Source organism: Manis pentadactyla, chromosome 7 (assembly GCF_030020395.1).
Source record: "Manis pentadactyla isolate mManPen7 chromosome 7, mManPen7.hap1, whole genome shotgun sequence".
NCBI classification, from domain to species: Eukaryota; Metazoa; Chordata; class Mammalia; order Pholidota; family Manidae; genus Manis; species Manis pentadactyla.
Genome location: NC_080025.1, coordinates 93360193 through 93381480, shown reverse-complemented (window position 1 = coordinate 93381480; position 21288 = coordinate 93360193). Strand labels below are relative to the sequence as shown.

Below are 21288 nucleotides of genomic sequence, written 5' to 3'. Positions count from 1 at the left end.
TTATACTAACCAACATATGTAATAGAATGACATAGAACTATGTTTTTTATACACCAGTGTCAATTTTCTGCTTTGATATTGTACTATAGTTATATAAAATGTAACCAATGGAGGAAACTGAGTGAAGGGTATACTGACCCTCTCTGTATCATATTTGTAACGTCCTATAAATCAATAATCATTTCAAAATAAAATGTGAAAAAAATCAGATAATTACTATGGCATTCCCTTGAACCTATAAAGCACCTTACAAATATAAATCATCACTAATTTTAGGGAAACATTCATAACTAATTGATTCATATCATGTTCTACAATTTTCTTCAAGTGTTTCATGAAAATTAAGCCAGATTTTGTGTATGGTATTACGTGGATCCTAGAATAAAAATCAGGACTCTACCCATAACAGATATAACCAAGAAGTGAGTATCTGATTCTGGGTTCCTTGGTCTATGCTGACATTCTTGGCCAGATACATTCTAAAGAATGAATTTGTAGTGTGGCAGGAACCTCCTATCTTTATTCTGCTACTTTCTAAATTAGAAAATTTGCTTAAACTACCTAGGCTTCAATACCTATCCTCATTTGTAAAGTGGAAATAATAAACCAAGTTGTTTAAAGTATCAGAAGATATCATGTAAAGCGCTTAGTACAATGCCTCACACAAAGTAAGCATTTAGCCAATGTTGTTACTGTTGTTTATGTTATTGTAAAGTTGAGCATGTATATAGAAGGACAATTCAGCCTTTTAGAAGGACTCATGAGAACACATAAAAAAAGCAATATTAAATAGTGTGTCATGCTCCTTCTAAAAAGAATAAGATTCTTTTAAATAGCATGGCATTTGGGTCCAATTTAAGCTGCTGCTATAAAACCTACTTTTGTCAAATCTTGTCTCTAAAGCATAGAAATTTAAAGGTAAGGTTGCTGGTTTACAACATGCAGTCACAACTTTTGGTCTGCCAGGAAGGTCACTCACTGTAAGCCCTACATTTTAAAAATAATCTCTAAAATGTATAAAGCTTTTTGTAAAAGTTAAAAAGGGATACCTCAATTGGTAAGTCCTCTGGAAATTTATTTTTGAGCAAATTCATCTGAAAAGCTATAGTGTTAGTGACAGTAATTGAGAAGTAGAACTACCTCAATTACAAAGCATGGATGCATGCCTGATCTAGGTTAATCTGAAATGTGAAAACCTCAGACTCACTCAGCCCTGACACCCAGAAATGGGGTAGCATGGTTATGCTTTGGTTTAGGTTCTCTGAGGGAAATAAGAGTTCCTGAGAAGAGTACCTAAAAAGGTTAAGTATCTGCCACATGCCTCCCACAGAAAGGAATCAGGAAGAGGAAAGGTCCTTCTTTGGAACAGCAGAGAGGGAAATTGGGTCCCAACATGCATTCTTGGACATCCTGTGCTATTACTTCTATTTATAGGTCTCAAAATTGGGCACCTGGCCTTATCCTCTTGAATTACAGAAAAATTTTTTTCATTCTGACAATAGTGGATTTATACAACATCTCTGAAAAGCTTTGTATTACTTGCCTAGATTTATTTGCAATTTAAATATCAATTTTTGAATAAAGTTGGTCTTAATTTATACATAATTAATTTCTCAACATTTAAAAATGGGCAACTTTTTATATATCTACCAATTTATTTAATAATTTGTTCTCCTTGAATAAAAATATAAAAGGATAATTATTAAATTTCTTGTTCCTCTTAAAAACTTTGTTGTAATTTCAAGTGGTTTATTTGATGGTAAAGGGCCTTCTGAAGTACACTACAATTTTTCTGACTTTGGAAACACAATTATTTCAACTATTTTCACCATAGGTTCATATTTTTAACCAAAAACTGTGGTAACTGTAGTTAACAAGTATTTGACGAATAGTGGTTTTGTTAATTATAGATCTTATTGAACATACCACACCATTTTTTTCTTCACTATTCAATGGTCTAATCTGAAGCCCATTAAAATTAGAGCAGATGAGGTCAGTTCAAATATATATTAGATGCTACTTTGTTTCAAGATGACACAATCACAAATTGAATGATATACCCTTATTAGTGCATTACATTTCATTAAATTCAATCAACTGCTTCTAAAATTAACATGGAACAGGCTAAAAAATGCCCAGAACTCAAATGCATTACACAATGAAACACAACAGAAATCTTCCCAAATTACATCCACATGAAAATATACACCATACCATGATTCAGACCTCAGGGTCCTTATCCTAGACATTCTCAGAGCTTCTCCTTCTATAGTTACAACCTCTCCCTCCATTGTATGCTTCACATACATGCAAACATGCATACAGGTGAAAGTACTTCCACCAGAATACCTTCACATGTATTTTAGAATGAATGGCACATATGTAAATTATTTTTCTCCTAGCTCAAATCTTAGAAATGGTTTTATTTTTTTTCCTTTTCCTCCAAACTTTGGTAGTTTCATCCTCTTTTACTAATAGATACATCTTTATTGAATACTTCATATGTGATAATATTAATGATTGTTGAACCTTTCCATCTTTTGTCACTGAAATTTGAGTTAGCATCAATATCTGTACATATATTGAAAATGATCCCAGAAATTACTCCAGTTCTTGATGGAGCATTAGCCCCACATGAGTATATCAGGCAGGAGTATATGAATACAATTACTAAGGCCAGGAGCCAGTCAACTGTAGAAAAGAAAGTGTCTGGAATTGCCATTCAGGAAATCTACAGAACACTCATTGATTAGATGAGGGTCACTGACTCAATGGGAAAAACAGAATTTTCTCTGGGAGTAGAGCTACTTCCTCTTGGAAATATTCAAGAGTATCTGAAGTTCAGGGAATTTACCATATCAAGAAAGGAGTTAGAAAGGACTCAAGAATACTCTGAAATTTGGTTCCAGTTGGGAAGATCAAAGCTGTATTTCATAACATTAGAACATACTGTGGATTCTTACAGCCTGTTTACAGAAATTTCACTGGTAGGAATTTAGCCTAAGGAAATGACCAAGACTATTTCAAAGATTAGAGTATAAGATATACATCTCAGTATTGTTTATATTATTAAAATAGATAAAATAGCCTAGATGTCTAAAAATGTGAGTCTTTAAGCTGTTGCAGCCATTAAAAAGATAGTGTACAAAAAAACTTGTGCTATTTAAAATCCAATAAATGATAAGTTAAAAAATACTTTTTATAAAGCAATATGTAAGTCACGATTTCAATTGTTTCATATGAGAATGTATGTAAATACATGTGTAGTATGAATGTCTTTATATCTACAAATATAAATGTCCATTTTATATATTCTATAGGAGAACTGGTTATTTTTGTACTTGTGCTTTTACAGTTTTCTACCATGCTTTTGTTGTCAGAAAAATAATAAAATGATTTTAAAACAAGTGGGCATACATCAAACTAAAAAGCTTCTTCACAGCAAATAAAACCATCAGTAAAAAAAAGGCAACCTACAGAACAGGAGAAAATGTTTGCAAACCACCTATTTCATAAGGCATGAATAACCAAAATATATAAGGAACTCATACAACTGAGAAGCAAAAGCACAAATAGTCCAATTTAAAAATGGGCAAAGGACATGTATAGGCAGTTTACCAAAGAAGACATACAAATGGCCAACAGGTACATGAAAAGGTGCTCAACAGCACTAATCATCAGAGAAATGCAAATCAAAACCACAAAGAGATATCCTGTTAGAATGGCTATTATCAAAAGACAAGAAATACATGTTGGCAAGAATGTGGAGAAAGGGGAACCCTTGTGCACTCTTGACAGAAATGTAAATTGGTACAGCCATTATAATAAACAATATGGAGGTTTCTCAAAAAAATTTAAATAGAACTACACTATGATCAAGCAATCCCACTTCTGGGTATGCATCTGAAGGAAATGAAACCACTAGAAGAAATATCTGTAACTCTCATGTTCACTGCAGCATTATTCACAAGATCCAAGACAAGGAAACAACCTAGTGTTCACTGATAGATGAGTGGATAAAGAAAATGTGGAATATACATGTAGTGGAATATTATGCAGCTATAAAAAATAAAGGACAACCTGCCCTTTGTGACACCATAGATGGACTTTGGTGGCATTATGTTAAGTGAAATAAGTCAGACAGAGAAAGACAAATACTGTATGTTCTTATTTATATATAGAATCTAAAAATACTGAATTCATAGAACTAGAGTAGAGTTTTGATGACCAAGGGTTGTGGTGTGGAGGAAATGGGGAGATGTAGGTCAAAGGGTCCAAAATTCCAGTTATAAGATGAATAAGCTCTGAGGCTCTAATGTACTGCATAGCAACTATAGTAAATAATATTGATTATTAAATACTTAAAAGTTACTGAGAGTAGATCTTCAATGTTACCACAAAAACAAAAAAGAAAAAAATTATTTAAATTAAAAGATAGCAACACAACAATACAGTTTATGAATTCTCCTGTTAGTTGTATAGTAAGATGCTATTAACTTAGGTGAGAAGTCTTATCTTCTTAACTCTAAAACATTTAAGCTATATATTTAACATGCTTAGAAACAATACTCTGTAATATTCTTCTTTAGGTACTAGAGAGGAGCACATTACTAGCACATTAGGGGACCTTCTTATGATTCCCTCCATTTACTGCCCTTATCTCCTTGCCAAGAATTTCCAGTAACCTGATTTCTAACAGTCTTGGTTAACATCCCAGCTTTTGTATTGTTTTATATAAATGAAATCATTGGGTTTGGGGAAAAGATTGATTTTCACTTATAAATCTATCTTAAGTAAAACAAGTTTTCTGACAGCCTCTGCATCAAAAAATAGAAGCTGAAATTAATTAGAAAGATAAGGATTAATTTTACCATTAAACACACAGTTAAAAACTAAAAGGAGCAGTACTTAGAAAATAACACACTTCAATTTTATTGACACAAATGGAAAATGGAAATGGAAATTTTAACAATGTTGAAGAGTTCCTTCTTACAAACAGCTGAATCCACCTGTAGATTACACACACATCTAATAAAAATAGCTATAGTAATAAATAATGGTCATGCTAAGACATTTATTGACCGGTCAGGAATACACTTGTATTTCTAATCAAATTCCTGGTTTTTAAACAATTAGTACTATAGTTGTCCTTCCTATTTAGCGTTATGGGTTACAATGTGTGCATGTGGATGTGCCCCTGGGTGTGTGTGTGTGTGTGCATGTGTGTGTGCGCGTGTGTGTGAAGGTACATAAGATTGAGTATCACTATTTGTTTTTGAAAGTATACATCACAACCTGATAAATATGATCCCTAAAAGCTTTAAATATTCATATTCCCTTATTCACTATGCATATGCATTTTCACATGCTTTTCATATTCATGTTTGAAAACTCTGCCATATACCAAAAGAAAAAAACAATTATGCTTCTTAAATAATTTCAAAATATTTAAAACCTGCACTGATTTTAATAACTTCCATTGTTTTCCACATGTGACATTTTATCCCCATTAGCAATAACAGATGTCTAATGCATTAAAAAGGAAAATCTGGCACATGTGTTGAAATCGAGGACTTTACTGAAAGGAAAGCATGTGCTTTGATTTATATTAGTCAAAATTTAGATACTGTACTTGGTGCTATTTCAGGAAATGAAAAGGTGAGGAAACAGTTATATGCCAGTAAACCCAAGGAAAAGTCTCCATAGAAACCAAAACAATTTCAGTGGGAGCCACTTCAGCTAAATTAATACCTAGAATACGATCATAATAGCCCCTAGAGAGCTAATTTGAACAAAATAAAACCCTGTCAACTGATTCATGGGTGTTACATAGTATTCACAATTATTCTTTGTTCCATTTAATTGTCAAAAATTAATCAGTTATTAAAACTATGAAAATTTGGGTGAATTCTAAAGAGGAAAACAAAATCACAAAATACAAGTGTTTACTTTTTTCCCCCTAACTCCATTATCTTCACTACTAATCAAAAGGCACACAAAGGGCAAATTGAAAAATAGTGAAAGAGAAATCCAGTTTTATCTGTTTGGTTTTTCGTAGGCACCTTCTCTCCTGTGGACAGTTCAGCTGAGTTACTGCCACCCCTACGCCCATCAGAGCAAGTGCTGAGTGAGGAACTGCAAAGCCAATAGGAAACGCAATTAATTTACTGAACTACTCTGCATGTGCTATTGACACAAGCTATGTCATCCAGTCCTTACAAAATACTATGATGAATGTTAATATATCCACTTTACAAATAAACCAGTTAAAATATCTTGCTCAAGCTTAGACCGTGGTGGAGCCAGATTTTGACCCAGCTGTCTCCTCTAGTGGTAACAGTGTCAAATGTCGTTATAATGTAGCCGCATGCCCATTTCAGGTAGGTGGGGGCTTGCATATACTCCTTGCAGAGGTGGGACAGCATTGTTTGGGTGCTCAGTTTGGTGAGGCACTTTCACAAGTGTAAACTGAAGAACTCCTTAATGGTTACTGCTGTTTCCTATGGTGTCAATTTATACCGTTTCAAATAATATATTTGTTGCTACCAGGAAGATTGCTATTTCATGTGATTTGTGTTTTGTTCCCTTCTCATTTATTATTACTGCTTTATGTTCACAGAGTGTGAAAGAAATAGTTCCTTGCATCTAAATTGTGCCATTTTCTTAAATGTTCCAGAAAGACGTGCGTGTGTGAGTGTGTGTGTGTGTGTTAAAATGCTACAACCTCAAGACCATATAATCCTTGGTATGTCCTTTAGGTGATGCACTCCATTAGTCTCTGATTCATAATTAACCATAACATATGCTATCAGCTGAAATATCATGATATTTGTCACATTTACGATGCTTAGAACAGAAAAAAAAGAGAGGGGAGAAAAGTAGATGACCATTAGATGATTCTATCTTGCTGTTTGGCATGTCCATCCCACTAGTCCAATTGGATATCACCACCCTTGTGCTGCTGGACAGTTATTTTCAGGTACTTTCTCTTTTTGTTCACTCCGTTTTCCTGCTCTTTGACAAGATTAAAATTGAGGTGATCTTCTAAATGTGAAATTCTAATATTAAAACAAAATTTGTTTGTAAAGATGTTTCTTTCTTCACCTCAACAAAAGAAAAACACAACTTTGGACTAAAAACTAAGGCTGTTCATGTCTACATGTAATGCTAGTATATAAAATACTTTTCTAAGTTATAATGTCACAGCCAAGGACCCCAAACAATGTCAAGAGCAGCACCGAGGTCAGAGATGCTAAGAGTGGCCATTTGGTCCATGAAGTGGAAGTCACATTTTGAGGACAATAGAGTAAAAAGTTTAATATCTCCAATGAGGCTGAGCCACTAAGCCAAGCCTGTGACACCTACCCAAATTTTTCATTAAAAAAGTAAACTGCCTTGTTTATTTCACTATATTTTTGGATCTCTTTATTATAATGCCAACTCTTTATTATAATACCCAACTCAATATATCTCTTCCTCCCAGGTGTCCTTGTGACAGTGCCTGACACATATATTTTTTTATTAAGATATCATTGATATACACTCTTATGGAGGTTTTACAAGAAAAACAATGTGGTTACTACATTCACCCATATTATTGAGTCTCCCCCCATACCCCATTGCAGTCACTGTCCATCATTGTAGTAAGATGCCACAGAGTCACTACTTGTCTTCTCTGTGCTACACTGTCTTCCCCATGAACCCCCCCACACACCATATGAACTAATCATAATACTCCTCAATCCCATTCTCCCTCCCTCCCCACCTGCCCTCCCCCACACCTCCCCTTTGGTAACCGCTAGTCCCTTCATAGACTGAAACATAATAAATTCTCACTGATATCATGGACCATGCAGAGGCACAGAGACCTCAGACTATATACAAGGTTTTTAAGCCTAAGGCCAGAGCACAAATAGGCAAGGCCAAGGTGAAATTGTTCTGAGCCTGTTAGGCTTCTTAGGCAGAAAGACAGAAATGGGCAGGATGAAAAGGAGAGAGGGCCCCCCAAAAATGACTCAAGGAGTTGATTGGATAGAGCCAGAGGGCCAGAAATGACTCAGAGAGTTAATCAGATAAAGCCACAGGGTCCAAGAGTTATTCAGGAAATGTGCAGGGTCTCCCCAGATAAGAAACATCAGAGGCACAGGCACAGCCCAGCCTATGTCCTCACTGCACCAATCACAAGCTGAGAGAGCTGAGAGCTGTCACTCAGGGACCTCTCTGCCCTGCCAAAACCACATAAAAGAAGCCTCAGAATGAGCATCTGGGCTTGTCTCACCTTAGGCAGGCCTGCTTTGTTACTCTATATAGAGTGTATTAAAACTTACTTTTGGGTTTCCTGTCTCATTATATCTGACTTCCCTGTGACACTAAGCCTAGTTCCTTCCTCCCTAACAGGCGGACATAGGGAGGGGAGGGAGTGCTGCATACTATCTCAGTATACAAAATCAAAGAGAACATGAAATGAGACAGAATAGAAATCAGATGTATGCATTATGAAACACAGCTCAAAAGTAAAAGTATTTCCATTTCCATTCTCTGACAGTACAAACACTGTAAATTTGAATGAAATAAAATATCTCAAAAAACATAGTTAAAATATATTTTATCTAAATTTCAGTTTTAGAATTATAATAAATTTAGCATACTTTTCATTCATCTGTCTGCCATGACTTTCTCTTTGGCAACACAGATTTGGGCTAATAATACTTAATTGTAGAAGGTGATAGTTGTTAATTGGTATATCTTTGCCTCCAATTAGGGGCAACAAAGCTTTCAAGTTAAGCATGAAGTCTTCCATGTAAGATTTTGCTGGGCTCCATAGTTTTCTCATAAAAATATCCCTTCACTGGTAACCTATATTGCTGCACTTTACTATTTAATTTCAGGGAGCACAATCTCAAAATCACTTCTTCACAACTTTCAATATCTCAGCTAAGAAAGATAATACTTACTGAAGATAGCCAGAAGTATATGTATTTTTCAAGATACTAAAAAATCTATAACAGGATATTAAACCACATGAGTAGATAGAAATCAGCCTTTGGTAAAATTATTTTCAGTAAACCATCTTTGCCACCATAATATCATAAACCTATATTAATGGAGATTATTTTTCAAAAAAGAATAGCCCTATGCAATTCATTGGGTATTTAATATACAGATATTGTCAAGGATACTATCATTTATGATATTCAGTGCTTCCTTCTCCAATGAACTTAAGTGAAAAAAAATTGTTTCGGATCACAGTACCAGGAATACTTGGACTTCTGGGCTTTATGTGTGTATGTGTTTCTTCATGGACTCTTATCAATCTTACAATTGTTTCTGACACTTGTTCACATTTTATGCTAAACATTTTAGAGCCCAGTGTCTGATCCACCATTAAAAAATACATAGGACAAGAAAAATAACTGCTTTCCTAGAATCCCAGGCCTTCTAAATAAAAGCTATAAATTCTCAAAAAGAATCACAGGACATTGGATATCCATTCTGCTGCTAACTAAATTAAGGTTTATTTTATGCCCAGACCTCTCTCACAGACTCCAGACTCACATGTTCCACTGCCTGTCCAATAATCCCACTGGGATTTCTAACAGACATCTCACACTCAAAGTGCCTGACATTGAACTCTCTATCTCCCACAGCCTTCTTTATATCAGTGGCTGCCAATTCCCCCTTTCTTTTGATCACATAAAAGGGTCATTCTTGATTCTCTCCCATACACCTCATACCTTATCTTTAGTGAATCTTATTGGCTATACCCCTAAAGTATCTAGATCTAACCACTTCTTTCCAACTCCAACTGAACTGCTACCACCCTAACTTAGGTCAAACCCACCTCTCACCTTGTGACTGCAGTGACCTCCTACCTAGTCTTTATTCCCCCAGAGAAAAGCCCACACATGACTTAGACCATGGCACATTACTGAGTCAGCATTCTTCCTACAAAACAGGGATGTCGTCAAGTGACAGACTCTTGTGTTCTGATATTTGTAATGAAAACATACCTTCATATTATCACCAGAATGGACAACTCCTTAAATGGTTGTCCCATCCTGAGGAATCAGAAAAGAACTGGAGAGACATTTCAGCAGTCAAAAAACCAGCTACGCTTTGTATTCTAATTGCCAACTAGTACCCCTCCTGTTCTAATTCACATAGGGCACTTCCCTTAGTATTTCCTCCTGACTATTTTATTACACAAACTTCTGGCTCTTTGAACCTATGTAACTGAAAGGCCTTTCCTCTCTTCCAGTTGGAGGTCAAATGCTTCAGCTTCTCCTCTGCAAACAAAATGGAGAATTTATAGGTAATTTTTGCTTTGTTATAGGTTTATTTTCCTCTTCACCAGTGCTTGCACTATGCCATGTTCCCCTGATGCTGCCACACAAATATAAATCATTGTCCTAATTATTAGCTATAGCATTTGGGTGAGCAAGACTGGATATGTTTATTGAATTATTTAAGACCCAGTTAGTAGTAATATTTGAATATCTGAGGGAGGAAACAGTCTCCAAATTAATATTTTTAAAGTTAAGTGTTTTTAATCTCTGATTTTCAATAAATGGATATTACTCCATTTCATTGTCATTTAAATATATTGGTTAAAAGACAGATTTGAGTCTTTTATAAGATAAAAGTGAAATAAATGGAGGAATATATGACCTAGGATAATACCTGTACTTTTTATAAATTTCTAAAGAGAGTAATAATCAATAAAAAAGTATTTATGGAGCACCTATTTGGCATATTATGGAGCCCATGAGGAATATGACAAAGTCTGGTTTCTTATGGCAATTGGGCTACTTGAGAAGAAAATACAGCACAAAAGTAACAGACTCCAATATGAGCCACTCACCACCAAATTGTGCGACAGAGTGTTGATGCTATGGACCCTGAAAATGTCTTCTCTGCTGGAATACTTAATGCCCACAACCAAATCTACTTCCTCCTGTTGGGTGAATATCCAGTCTGCTAGTGTTGGAAGAAGAATGCATTCCTTAGGATTACGAGGATGGAAGAGAGGATGGACTGAGGAAAACAGAGGGGTTAATGATGGCTCCTAGGTTTTTACACTTAACAATTATATAAATTATTTTTTGAAATGTACTGACTTTCAGGGGTGGAAGTAACAAATATTTGAGAATAACAGTAACTTCAAGATGTTTGTGAGAAACCCACACTAGTACAAGTAGACAGTTGGATATGACAGTCTTAGGACACCACCTAATATGGAAATTAAAGAGGTCATATGCCTCCTGTTACCACTTCTTGGCAGCTGGGGTGTAGGTGTCATTGAACCTTCTCCAATCAGTGTCCCTACCCTGAACTTTGAGTCTTTAGGAGTGAGACAGGGATATAGGAGCAGTTGCTCTTCAAACAGAACTGGATCATCAACTAACTTCTTCATTTACCCTTAAACCTTTCCCTTTGCACTTAGAATTTAGGGTAAATGCTTCATCTCAGTCTACAAGGTACTATATAACTTAGTCCTTATTTAAAATATAATATCAAATACATATCAATTACTGGGCACCTTAGCACTTACGACTTTATTTCATCATCACAACAACCTGATGATATTCATTATTCTCTCCCTTTCATAGGAAGTACAGAGGGATAAGTAAGATATCTAAGGTCACATGGGTAATGAGAAGTTGAGCCATATCTAAACCTAGGCTGACTGGCTCTAGAATCTGTGCTGTCATGTGCTACACTGTTCTTTATGGTCACCCTATCTTCCTAGAAAATAAAGAAGTGACCTGGACTTCTAAAACTTCCTCTAGCTCCAGCAGTCTGTGGCTTTATTGATTCTTTTAAAAAGCAGTTTCTCCAGTTATGCAATTGTAATGTTTGAAGAATTTTGTATCAGAGTAAAATGATCATCTATGTTAATCTAGGGAAATTACCTAGATTCCTATTTTTTACTCTGCCTCCATTTTCCAATAATATGACCTTTTGCCATACCTACTAACTCATGGAAATGACAAAAGATAAAGCACACTTTTGATTGCAGCTTCTGTTGCTGATTTATATTCACATATAAAATCTGATAGTCATCCTGTCTTACCAAAGTTTACCTTGACATTCTCTTCCCCATTTAAAATGTGTGTTAAACAAAGAACTGAAAAGGATTTTAATGAATCCCTATAAGATATCTGGGTGCCCAATTTTCATTTAAGAATCAGTATAATGAAAATAATAGTGAAAAAAGTTACAATAATCTAGAAATAGTTTATTTTTCCCAGTAATTATATCAGACTGTAGAGAATGGACCAGTTAAAAAATAAATATAATTAATCTGCAGTAACTACTCTTCAGATTCTCAAGCCTGCTGATATGCTTCAGAATTAACATCTTTCTCTTTCTCTTTAGGGTATTTTTAACAACTCTTTAGCACTAGTCTAAAAAGTTGGCCATGAAATTAAAATTGCTATTAAGGTTGTTTATGATCATTAGCAGATATTTTTGCTTTCTCAGCCATTGTATACATTTCATATTCCCTGGAAACATTTCTACTCTTGAACATAATTACATCTAAATAGGCCCATTATAGTTAAAACAAAGAAATAATGGATTATTGTTTGCTCTTAACACACATCTGATAGTGACATAGAAGAGTATCCCATATTTGACAGAATATGTCAAGGTTCTCAGACCTTGGCAGAAATCCAGATGATGAGACAAGGCCAGTAGGGACATTTCCTATCTCACTGTGCTTAATCTATCTAGAACTGAATCCAAAAGATAGAACTCAACATCTTCAGCCACACAGAACAACAGGTACAGAAGGCTTGGACAGGCCCGTGGTGTCAGGCCAGGGCCCACACTTGGGAAAATTATAAAGGTCTGCCAGTACCACAACTTTTCTTTTCTGCACAGTTCCCCTGCTATTAAATCTGGTCTTTCCAGTATGTCCCAGTGTCCTTCACTATCTTGAGACCCTCCTTCCTTGGGAAAAACATCATACAATCTAATTCACTCAAAAGCATTAGTGACCTAATGTGTTACCTCACTTGGGGACATTTCCATCTAAAAGAGGAGCCCAGAGGGGACCATGCCAGGTTCCAACTTAATGAGCTACCAGTGATTAATTTAAAGTGTGACAATGGCAAATATAAAGTGGCTTTTGGAGGGAGCCCCTTCACTGCCTATTTTACTTATTTTCGGCACAAAACTTAGTCCCATAGTTGGCCACAAGTGAGCTCCAGAACTAGAAGGAAACTCATTCTCCTCACTTAGAAAAATACTTCCAGATTCCAGATAATTGCCCAATCTTGGAGTTTCAAGAGTCATAGAGAAAAAAATTTCATCTATAAAACTAACTAGTCAGACTAGATAATTTATAAAATCCTTTCAAGTTTAGATTCTTCAACTTACCCAAATTATCCGATTACTTCATTTTACAGATGAGGAAGCTGATTCTTCCAAATATCCCCAAATCCAGTCATTTTTTTCTCAACTTTATGTTATCCTGTTCACATCCCCCATAGCTACTGCAATGGTGTAAGTTCTCATAAATAAGTTGATATTCTTACATTGGATATATTGTGGGTTGATGTAAGAACTTCCTAAATCTAGTCATATAACTGTCTAATCTATCCCCTTCATTGTCCACAAACTTATATAAAATATAAATCTGATCATGACATTTCCCTGCTTAACATTCTTAAGTTTTTCCCAGATGCATTTAAAAAACTAAATTCCTTAGCCTTGGCACACAAACTTACTGTGATTTAAATTTTGTATCATTTCTGGCTGCTCCCAACAGTCATTCTGCCTCCAGCTATACAAAACCCCTCACAGGTCCCTGAAAAGGCCAAGCACGTCCATGCCTCCATGCCTTTGCCCAGACTGTTCCCAATGTCTTCCTTTCCTCCTACCCTCTCTGCAGCTCACCTTGTTCACCCCATTCATGCCTCAAGACTGAAGCTGAGATAAAGTGCACTTCAGGAGAACGGCAATGCCTGTTTGCTGTATTGTTCATGACTATTCAATTCTGCTAGAGAGAATCAGAAAAACAAGGAAGAGAGATGACATTAAGTATGGAAATAAGTAGTCTGAGAGGTATCTCACCCATCACTAAAGTAAGTAGGAAGGGACAGAAAGACTAAGTAAGCACCTAATAGTCATGAAGCTCTTAGGGAACCCCATATTTCTGTGGCACACATACTCATGAGGTCTTAAGTAGGCTCTCTATGGGTGACATCCAATCTGGCCCACTTGTCCTCTGGCCAAGACAGAGAAAGAAAATCCACAGGGGCTCAACAGGTTAAGTGCGAAGCTCCAGCTGTGTGAACAAGAGTATTTGCCCTTTGCCTCTCTGATAGAGACAAGTGTATTTTAACTCCAGTCACTCTCCACCATTGATCACCTTTAACTTTGGAACTCTTAACCACATCATCAGCAAGCATGGCTGATGAAAAAAGAGAGAGAGAGAGAGAACATATTAACATCATACATTTATGTGCCAGGATCTGGATAGCATGGTCCTTCCTATTTGCTCCTAGCATATCAACCTACTTAATCTACTGCCCTTTCTTGTTGTATGTTTCAAAATGACTTGATACACTATGTGACATGTGCATCTTAATTCGGTCTTTGGGTCTTTCTGTGTGTTTCTCTCTGGGACAGGCTTCCCAGAAGTGTACCTTTGCAGGAGGTAATTTCCCAACAAGCAAAGGCTTCCTGTCACCTCAGAGTAGGTCCAGTGTCCTTCCTTGGCTCTCCTTGAAAACACTTATCACAGCATTTAGCTCTCCAAGTTACAAAACTGTTTTCATGTTTTGGTTCCCATTAGACTGTGACACCTTGATGTCAGAGACTAAGTTTTCTTATTCCAAGCACTCAAAATAGAGACTTCGATGCATTTTTTGTTAAACTGCAAAAGAATCAATAAACATGTTGGAATGAAATGGTGTCAGTTGAAACCAGAATCCAGGTCGCACTGTTAGGCAGAACCAGAACCTTACAATCTCTCAAGGTCTTGCATAGGGGTGAATGGGAGCAAGGACCATCACTTACAGCCATGTCCTTCCCTGAGGTGTCTGAGGTGGGAGGGAAGAGGCACTGACCCTGGATAACCACAGGAAAACCACCCACTTTGATCTCCATTGTGAAGGGCACGAAGAAAATAATTAGTGGCTAGTAGTTTTAACAACCACATTAAGATTTCCAAAATGCTATCATGGCTCATAGCATTCTTCATGGAGTAATGGCATTAGTATTCCCCAGATACCTTCCCCTCCACCATCTTGAGATCCAGGAATGACATATCACAACTCTTCACTCTAATTCCGCAGAGAGCATGCCTATCACATAAACACCAACTTTAATAACACGTTTCATGGCTCTCTCCCTTTTTCCTTACCAAGTTATGACTTGGGTGAGAATGATAGGGATTTTTCAAACTAAATGCCTATACCAATGGACAGGCAGCTACTTGCAACTATCTCTGAGCAGAAACTGAGGCAAATAATCCTGCTGCTTTTCTATTTCCCACTACATGCATTAATTTATTTCTTTCTCTTGTCAAATAGGCTAATTCCCCCTACATATCAAGCTTCATCCTCTCTTTTTCTCTAGCAGTCTTGCTCGCTTGCTCCAGAGACCTATTCACCCTCTCTCCACATTCTGCTCTGTCTCCTCCTTAGTTTTATTCTGTTCTCACTCCTTTGTATTTTCCTCTTCTTCTTTTTCCAAGTCTTTTGATCCATGGCTCAGTCTCTCCAGCAGGGTCTCAGAATGTGATTAAGATAATTTCTGCAAAAAGACACAAACGCAAAACAAAAACATTGAGTTCCAATGAAAACGGGGATTCACCAGCCTGGTTGCCATGGCACACCACCAGAACTATGACATTCTCCCAGAAAAATATCAAGATGTAATTCATTAGTTAACTTCAATTTGCAAAGTAATCAGATACTCTGAAAGCTTTTTTAAGAGGAAGTAGTAGGAAAGGAAAGAGGAAGGTGAGCTTAAATCAGATGATGCATAAAATTCTAGGGAAGTGCCGGGAGTCAACACCTTAAAATAACCAATTTTTCCATATCTTTGAAAAATAATTTTAGTTCTTAACCTGTTATGTGCATTAAAATATAACCGACAAACCATAAAACATATTTTCCATGTTAATTTTTTGGATAAAGACACCCTAACGCACAAACTGAAAGTTAAACTTTGAAAAGCATTTTTGAATAGTCATATATTTTTTTTAAACTGTTTTTCACTGTCGAACACAGCTTTAAAATTGAGAAAGTAAAATTCCAGGTCACTGTGACTTTTGTACAATATCTGCTAATGTAAAATAAATATTTCCCTTAAAATAGTAGTATTTTAGTGTATTTTCATAAATATATGCTTTTATGGTCTACAATAAAAAGATAGTCTTCCAAAAAAATGTAAAGCTTAACTGTCAACTCATGTTTATGGTTTTTAAAATTAATACAAAGATTAACTAGGCAGCCCCAAAATGACATTCATTGATTATGCAATATTTTTGCTATTTTTGTTACTTTCCTCTTCTATAAACTGCTCTTTAAACAAAGTTCTCTGGGAAATTGTGTCCTCTTGTGGTCACTGGCAAAAACAACATGTCTTCTGCAGGAAGAATCAATCCTAACAATGGAAATAGGATTTAAGACTCCAGAAAGAGTCATTTGTGAGAAAGGAAGTCCCTTGAAGTGAAAGGAGATGAAAACTGCGAGCAATCAGAAAGGGAACTTTAACCTACAAAAACACAGAATGGAAATCATTCTATTTATATTTAAATTGCTTAATCATCAGATGATTAAAAAGAAGAGATAAAAACACTAAGGAAAATTGTGGCCGCGATAAAAACCTTTATGAATAATAATGTATCTCTTATTTCTTTAGCTATTCCAGCAACTCTCTGAAATAAGTCAAATGAGAGTGTATTTCTACAAGTTTAATTGGCAGCAAAAATGGCACAGAAACATGCTTACTGTACACCCAGTAAGCTAATAGCAGGCGGAGAACGGAAAGGTTCTTCAAGACTTCGTTTTCCAGAGTCTGATTCTTCTCTCCCTACAAGGTCTCCCTACAAGGCATATTGTATCTCCTTATTTTATCCTTATTTTGAATGCAGAATATCAGAAGTTTTAAAGATTAATACTTATTTGAAATTTCAATGTGCTCATTTGAGGTACTCTTAGCAACTCAATTTCTTATACTTTATATATTTTTTTCATTTTATTTCTGGATTGAAAGTTTCAAGTTTTAGTTCTTTATTCTTAAAGAAATTAAGAAGGAGAAAGGTAGAATCAGCTAAATTCATGGATTAAACTATCATTAAAAGAGAAAGAGAATGACCTCTTATTTAGGGCAAGGTGTTCAAACATTAAGGCTCCTTGCGTCACTGAGGAAGAACCTGACGTGAAAAGTCACTTGTATTGACATAAACTTTATATTCCACTTTGGTAAAATTCTCTTGTTTAAATATCAAAGTAGGCTATCCTTGTGGAGTGTTCAAAACAAGATGAAATCTAAAACACGCCGTGTTGAGTTCCATGCAAATGTAGACTTTTCCAATTTGCGCCCCCTTCTGTGTGAAGGCTCCTGTACTTCATTCATGCAATTCAGAGATTATTTCTAAGCCAACAGGTGATAGATCATCCAAAAACTGAGGAGAAAGAGTAGGATCAGATTAAAGACCCAATTCCAAAATTTACCAGTTTGCTAGTAATTCTAGCATACGTGCGTTTCTGTTTCTTCTCTACAAGTACTAATAAATGATTGTTGATAAGAGAATGCCAGTGCATATTCAAACTTTAAGGGTATAGATACATACATATTCATTGCATATGCTTAGTATGAGATTATTAACTCTAACAACATTTACTTCTAACATTTCCTTCCCCAGTTTTTAGCACAGCATGCATTCCTCAGGAAGGGCTGCGAATATGTCAGGTTTGCAGTTTGAAAACAAAGCGCATTTCGAATTATCCAAATGCAACAGAAAAACTCTTGTTTTCAGTTAAATTTTCTTTTAGGGAATTTACTTCAGAAGTATATGAAATGATTTCACTCCAATTAATCCAGTATTCCCGTAGTAGGTAGCACTCTGCTGATGTCCTGCAGGTCAGGCTAAGTTCAGCCCAAAAGGGACATTTCTAAGATGGCTTTTAAAAGTCTGAAATTAGTGTTTTAGAACTAGGTTAAACTTTCATATGTTAAACTGAATATTGTGGAAGTTATCATTGTTGCATATACACAATATCCAGAATTACTTGGCTCATCAGCACATACAGCCTTTACTCTTGCCCCAAGTTTGATAAAATGTTAGGCAGGACACAGCCATAGAAGAGCCCTAAGACAGAGACACTTGGACTGAAATGTTGCAATTTGCAATGTTTTAAGATTCCCAAAGGTTTTTAAGAGGTGACTCGTTTGGCAAGATGTAACCTTCTGCTCAAAAAGTAACATTGGGGCACTCAACCACCCTCTCCTCCTCCTCAACTCCTTGGAAGAATTCAAGAGAAATTCCTCCTCAGACCTAAAGTCATTCATTGCCACTCAGGAAGATTTCCTGATGGTTCTGGTTAGGTAATTCATTGTAAACCCTCTTTTAAGCATTCTGGCCTCTAGAGCATCGCCTCAGCCCTGGAGATCTCTATACCCAAAGGCCAGAAGGCCTTCATCCCCTAGTAGGTTAGTGCCCGCAGAAGTGCAGGGCCAACTTGTTTAAGAACTAGTCTCCGAGACTGATGACTTTGCAAGTCGAGCTGGCTAAAGATCCCTGGCTGCTGCGATGTTGTGGACTCGGTTTCTCTCCAGCTTCTCCGCCCCGTTTCCACCCCCTCCCCCAACCCCAATTCCCCTTGGTCAGGCAAGGTTTCCTTTACACTTTGCCCACACTTTCCTGTCTTGCTTACCCACAGCCACAAAGGAATGAGTCCAATTATTTGAAATCTTTGAGAATTCAGCTATAGGAAAAACAAAACAAAACATAATTAAGATTGGAGATTGGTTTAAAAAGAAAAAACAAGATAGGTAACGATGGGAAGTTTTCTACAGCCACGTTCAAATAAGAATTGCAGAATACTCTGCAATATTCAGATTTACAAAAGAGAACACTTAGTAGAGTGAGGCAGAATTTCTACCTTATTCTCTAACTGCTTCCAAGAGATAAAAGCCTGTAGACAGACAATGCAAACACAAGGGTGACTTATCAGACTGCTCTTTGTTTTAAAGAGACCAAGTAGAATCTGATTTTCAGGCAGGCTTTCATTTTAAAACATAGCAGCGACTCTCGAAGCTGGCCAGTTGGCACGCTGTAGTCATTGTTTCTGAATAATTGTAAAAATGATGATGGACAAATCCTGTAAGTCGCCCTTCCCATCAAAGCACTTACTTGTTCGACTCCCAGGGGAGGGTGCCTTGGGACCTCTCTGGCCCCCCAAGGCTGAACCCTTCCGCCGGCCCCAGGGGCTCCAGACCCCGGGATTTCGCCGGACTAAAGCTCGAGCCTCAGCGAGTCACAGCCACGTGGCCTGCCTGCGCTTCGCCTGGGCTCCCGCCTCCTCCTCCCGACACCCACGGCTGCCACCCTCGGTTTGGCCCAGAATGGGGCGCTTCTTCCCTGAGTTCATTCTCATTTTAAAGTTCGGCCTGGGAGAGTGTGAGCGGACCTCAGCCTGCACAGGGGACGAGGGCGCAAGGCACACAACATCGGCACCACCCCAAATCTGCCCCCGAAAACTAACAACTGCTTTTGACCTTTGGTTTGCTCTGTAACATAAGGGGTGCACAGGAAGCCGTCATTCTATCTCAACTCCTTCCGAAAAAAGAAAAAGGTTTAGCATTGCAAAGATGGGCCTCTCTTCCACAGCGGCTTTCTTCGCTTCCAGCTCACCAACTTTTGTTGCCTTCTATTTGCCAGAATCTCAATTTACACCTCTTTGTAGGCTCTTCGTTGTTATCTATTAAATAGAAATGATTAAAGTGCATAAGTGTCCAAGTAGAATTTACTGGAGGCTCACGAAGCTAATTGCCCACTCGACCTCCTAGGAAGGGTGGGGGTGGGAAAGGGGATTATCACAGCCCTCAAGCTCCTCGTCTCCAGACAGTTTAAACCCCTATCTCACTCCGTGCCAACCATTAGCGTTCACAATGCAGGATCTTATTTGGGAGTGGGGTGGCGATGAAATGGCCACAGGGTCCTCCACCTTAGGCTGGCAGCCTGGACGATCAGGGCCTGGGCGAAGACGCTGCGCTGCCCCCCTCCGGCCCCTGCAGCCTTCTCCAAACACAGGACTGCCTTCCGCGGGAAAATGAACTCCCGACTTTATCTAGCACCTTCGGAGGTGTAGGTAGTCCTTTGGGTGTTGGGAAGCGTTAGACTGGGTCACCGTGGAGGGAAAAGTAAGGCCCAGATGCTTCCCAGGGAGGGGTGAGAGAGCAGGCCCGGCGCAGTCCGCTGTTCCCGCGGCGCGGCCACGTCTTCAGAAACGCCCAAGACCTCTGGGCCAGACGCAGTGGCTTGGTCCTTGGGACCCAGGGGCCCTTCTACCTGACCACTGGGTGGACTCCGCGGTTGCCAGTTTTCTTGCCACTACCGCCCGCCGCCCAAACCGGCTCCGCGGACCTAGCGGGTACTGGGGCGAGATGAGACATCACGCACTGCGCAGAAGCTGTCGCCGCCGCCGTCACAGTCACTCTGGGAGGGACCGACACCACAGCCGGGACGGTCCCCTCCGGCCGCTTTCTGGGGCTGCGCTCGGGTGCGGGGGCGCGGCCCGCGCGCTCCGGTGCGGAAGGAAATCGCCCCGCGCCCGGCGGCGGAGGGCGGCGGGGAGGGAAGGGGAGAGAAGGGGGAGGGCAGCAAGGAGGCGGGCATAGGGGCCGACTGCCTGGGCCAGGTCGTTTTTGAATGGTTTGGGAGGACGAATTGTTAGACCCCGAGGAAGGGGGGGGAGGAAAAGGGTGGGGGGTGCTGGAAAGCGGAAACTTTCCTATAAAACTTCGAAAAGGCCCTCCTCCTCACGTCAGGCCAATGATACTGCTGCCCCCAAACTTTCCGCCCGCACGGAGGTATAAGAGCCTCCAAATCTGCAGCTTTCGCCCAAGTCCCAGACACCTCGCGGGCTCGCCGGCACGGGCAGCGTTTGCAGGAGGCCGAGTGGGGTGTGCGTGCAGCCGTTGGGCGCCTTCTTTTTGGACCTCGGGGCCATCCACACCGTCCCCTCCCCCTCCCACCTCCCTCCCCGCCTCCCCCGCGCGCCCTCCCCGCGGAAATCCTCCCCGGCCCTCCTCCCGCTCCCTGCT

At 38.5% G+C, this 21288-nt stretch overlaps 1 long non-coding RNA gene across 1 annotated transcript; it reads right to left on the bottom strand.

The window, feature by feature from the left end:
• Positions 1-12225: 12225 nt before the first annotated feature.
• On the bottom strand, positions 12226-18846 carry LOC118908157 (uncharacterized). The gene is made up of 2 exons (XR_005023083.2): positions 17335-18846; positions 12226-15765 (listed from the first exon to the last, which is right to left on the bottom strand). It is a non-coding gene; the product is annotated as an uncharacterized LOC118908157 (long non-coding RNA).
• Positions 18847-21288: the final 2442 nt, after the last annotated feature.